This window comes from Electrona antarctica (assembly GCF_951216825.1).
Source record: "Electrona antarctica genome assembly, chromosome: 4".
NCBI classification, from domain to species: Eukaryota; Metazoa; Chordata; class Actinopteri; order Myctophiformes; family Myctophidae; genus Electrona; species Electrona antarctica.
The window spans coordinates 61,159,028-61,163,858 of record NC_136809.1 but is presented as its reverse complement, the minus strand read 5'-3'; positions in this window follow the sequence as shown (position 1 = coordinate 61,163,858).

Genomic DNA, 4,831 nt, shown 5'->3' with positions numbered 1-4,831 from the left:
CGGGGGAGGGGGTGGCATGGGCCAGCCTCTAACGTGACTTCCGGGGTACGAGTGTAAAAATCTTCTAAGTGTGGACAGCAGAAAGCCGGTTTGCCCGGCTCTCCACGCGGACCCAGGGAGCCTTGGGCCCCCACCGGGGTGCCAGGCCCGAAGCCAGCTAAACCCACAACCCGGCTCTCCATCCGAACCCGGGTACCCACTCTTAAGCACCCCCCTGGAATCTTCACCATTGGCTACGGGCGCACAGCGGCCGCGCCCCTGGGACTCCAAATCCATTTGCAATGCACACACTTTTGCTTCAACACTCAACAGCCTGTTTGGCTCAGTGGACTAGTGTGCTTGGCCGTAAACCAAGAGGTTGGTGGTTCAAATCCACCTCTGGGACGATGCCGTTTTTAACAGGATCCCGACCAGTACTGTTTAAACATTCAAGCTCTATTTAAACCCAGCTAATATCCCTTTATATAGAATCCTGATCTGTTCAGGGTGGAGGGTGGGCAATGGACTAGTGGTCAATGCAACTGACTCTAATGCGGAGGGCTGTGAGTTCGATTCCAACTCGCGGAGCAAGTGACAATGGCCCCAGACAATTGATAAACCCCTACCAGAGGTAGGGCCAAACACAACATATAGTTTTGTATCCGTCATGAAGAGAGACCAGAGTTGTTCTACGCTCTGATAGGCCACACCCACATTTTAAAACAACGCCCCCCATGTGGGCGGGGCACGGCCGAGGGCTTGCTGCACAGCAGCGCCCCCTTGTGCTTCTCCAAAGCGTCCCAGTTTTTCCACTTTTTAAACATTTTAACAACGCCTACCCCACCCCCACTACCGACGCCCATGCACCTCCACTCCCCCCCCCCCCCCCCCCCTATCTCAGGTGCGAGCTTTCCAACGGTGGCAATCCCGAGCCTCTGCGACCAACGGAAGTTGTTGAAAATGGCTACCTACAAGCATGCATGTGGATGGGCCACTTTTGTCATTTTTGAAATGTTATGAAAATAGCAGATCTGCAAGCTTGCATACTCCACGGTGCTGTAAGCATCTACCAATGGGTCCTTAGAGAGGTCACAGAGGTCATTGTTATGCTAATGCCCAAGTGGGTATATGGTGATGACTAAGTGGGTATCAGACCGGATGGGAATGTCGTTAGCCTAGGAAGCGGACTTCACAGCAGTCAGTTTGAGGGTTATCGCTTCTCGGCCTTTTGGCTAAGATCAAGTTGAGACACAGATCGAGACTTAGCGAAAAAAATAAAAGTTTTTTTGGAAGGATTCTTCAACGTGGAGGCCGGGAGCGTTTTCTCGGGCTGAAAACGCATCCGTGATGGCTTCCACGTCCGGGCAAACACTGCCAAGGGCTGGATTACGCAATACAGTGAGGTTCAGATGGAGGAAGGCGTCATTTACCATGTTGCAGCGCGAGGCATTTGGACGGAGCATATTGATGGGCCAGCTCAAGCTGAAGGTGGAGAACGTTTACTGCCTACAGAGCAACGCATTGGAGAGGAGCTTTGACGTGACGTTCACCACTACTGGAGTAGCAGAGGACGTGCTGGATATCTGCAAAAGGAAGGGGGGTGAGAAACCTTTTTCGGAATACGAGATTTTGAACCTGGACAGACCTAATTTTAAGCTGATCACAGTACAGATGTACAACCCATACGTCACGGGGGATCAGATCGTAAGTTTTCTGTCTGTGTATGGGGAAGTGTTGGCTGGAAACAGAAAAATCACCGATGGGTTGGGCTTCTGGACAGGCAAGACCCAGTTCCAGGTGCTGCTGCGGGACGACCAAGGTGGGTTTGAGGGGATGGCGCACCCTCCGGCCCAATTCAGCATCGCCGGAGACAAGGGGTTCCTATTTTACAACAGGCAACCGCCTTATTGTAGGAGGTGCAAAAAACATGGCCACAAGGAGGGCGCATGCGGATTTGTGTGGTGTCGCCACTGCACGGCCTACGGGCACGAGTCCTACAGGTGCCCATTCCCGAGGGCCTGCGGAGTATGTGGGAGTAAGGACCATGAGGACAGTACTTGCCCGGGCAGGGCGTATGCCCGTGCGGTCGGAGCCAGCGACAGCGGAGGGCGAGAGGACAGTGCAGAGCGGGAACCGGAAGCGGTGCTTGCTCTGAACCTGGAGAGTGGACCGGACGCTGGACCGGAGCCGGCGACAGAGGAGGAACCTGGCGGAGGCGCTACGGGGGAGGAGCAGCAGATGGACAGTGTGGGGGGAGGCGGGGTCGGGAGTGGCGGAGAGGGGGAAGTTTACGTGGAATGTGCAGACCAGATCGGAGAGGGTGGGGCAGAGGGTTCTGCCGAGGGGGGGTCAGGGGGAAATGTTAGGAAGAAGAAGAGTAGGAAAACCAGAAGCGCTGAGGGCAGAGAGGGGAAGAAGGCCAGAATGGAGAGGGGGGAGGTGGTGTTTTCAACAGCGGAGGCGGAGGAAGAGGCGGTCGGGGGGGAAGGTCAAGACAGGAGAGAGGGGGGAGGAGAGAAGGTGAGGGAGGAGGGTGGGGATGAAAGGGGGCAGGTGTTGGGGGAGAACAGCGACGTGTCGAGTTACGAACAGACACAGAAAAAGAAAGAAGATATGACAAAGCTTTTCGCACCAGGGTCACTTGGGAAGCCTGAGACAGCCGCAGGGGACAGCAAGGAAGCGGGGGGGGGGGAAAGCTCGGAGCAGAGTGAAGAAGAGGGTGGACATGGGAAGGGCCTTACGCTGTCCGAGTCGGACCTAAGTGATGGATTGAGGTTGATTTCTCGAGTAGTCCCAGATTGGTTGGACGACTCTCATGCCAGCCCCTGATGGTTAGGTGGAAGGGGGGTTTGGGATTGGGGTAGGTGTGGTTTCAACGGAGAGGCATTTTTTGAGAACCATTTTATGATGTACTGGATGTTAGGGTATGAGGGAATAAAGATGTATGCAAACGGGATAGGAGGGAGGGGATTACAGAATGTTTTGGGATGAATTGTAATGTATGACTGACTGAATTTTCAATAAAAAAAAATAAAAAAAAAATCTGTTCTTATCAGTTTAATATCTGATATGTCCCCTATATGGGGACTAAATATTAAACGGATTTTTTGACTCAGGAGTTGAAAAAGGGGCTTGCTCCGTTCACTCCACGCATCGACCCGGCATTGCAGTGCCGCCGGGAACGGTGCACTTTCTTCCGCCTTGTTGAATGGAAAAAAAAACGGCCTGTTTGTAATACATAGAGATGTGGCTGACGCATATTGTTTTAACCATGTTTCTATGGTTAAAGAAATGTACTGTCATCTACTGTACATGAGCCGTACCGGCCACTTCTGCTGTCGCTTACGGCCATACCACCCTGAACACGCCGGATCTCGTCCGATCTCGGAAGCTAAGCAGGATAGGGCCTGGTCAGTACTTGGATGGGAGACTGCCTGGGAATACCAGGTGCCGTACGCTTTTTCATGAAAGGCTTTGGCCAAAGCCATCTGCTGTGTACATGAGCCGTGCCGGCCAACTCTGCTGTCGCTTACGGCCATACCACCCTGAACACGCCCGATCTCGTCCGATCTCGGAAGCTAAGCAGGGTAGGGCCTGGTCAGTACTTGGATGGGAGACTGCCTGGGAATACCAGGTGCCGTAAGCTTTTTCATGAAAGGCATTGGCCAAAGCCATCTGCTGTGTACATGAGCCGTGCCGGCCACCTCTGCTGTCGCTTACGGCCATACCACCCTGAACACGCCCGATCTCGTCCGATCTCGGAAGCTAAGCAGGGTAGGGCCTGGTCAGTACTTGGATGGGAGACTGCCTGGGAATACCAGGTGCCGTAAGCATTTTCATGAAAGGCATTGGCCAAAGCCATCTGCTGTGTACATGAGCCGTGCCGGCCACCTCTGCTGTCGCTTACGGCCATACCACCCTGAACACGCCCGATCTCGTCCGATCTCGGAAGCTAAGCAGGGTAGGGCCTGGTCAGTACTTGGATGGGAGACTGCCTGGGAATACCAGGTGCCGTAAGCTTTTTCATGAAAGCCATTGGCCAAAGCCATCTGCTGTGTACATGAGCCGTGCCGGCCTCCTCTGCTGTCGCGTACGGCCATACCACCCTGAACACGCCCGATCTCGGAAGCTAAGCAGGGTAGGGCCTGGTCAGTACTTGGATGGGAGACTGCCTGGGAATACCAGGTGCTGTAAGCTTTTTCATGTCGGCAGACTGAATGACAAAACACCAGATCATGTGCAGCACGAACTTGTTGGCGGGGGTGCGGCCGAGGGGGAGGGGGACGGAAGGAGTACATGAATTCCGGAGTGCAAGTGAAAAATCTTCAAAGCGTGGAAAAGCATGAAAAGCGTGAAAGACACACAATGTGGCGTTTTGCCCGGCTCTCCACGCGGCCCCTGGGAGCCTTGTCACCCTGCCGGGGTGCCCACTCAGAACTCGGCTAAAGTGGGAACCCGGCTCTCCACCCGGACCCGGGTAACCCACGGGGGAGGGGGTGGCATGGGCCAGCCTCTAACGTGACTTCCGGGGTACGAGTGTAAAAATCTTCTAAGTGTGGACAGCAGAAAGCCGGTTTGCCCGGCTCTCCACGCGGACCCAGGGAGCCTTGGGCCCCCACCGGGGTGCCAGGCCCGAAGCCAGCTAAACCCACAACCCGGCTCTCCATCCGAACCCGGGTACCCACTCTTAAGCACCCCCCTGGAATCTTCACCATTGGCTACGGGCGCACAGCGGCCGCGCCCCTGGGACTCCAAATCCATTTGCAATGCACACACTTTTGCTTCAACACTCAACAGCCTGTTTGGCTCAGTGGACTAGTGTGCTTGGCCGTAAACCAAGAGGTTGGTGGTT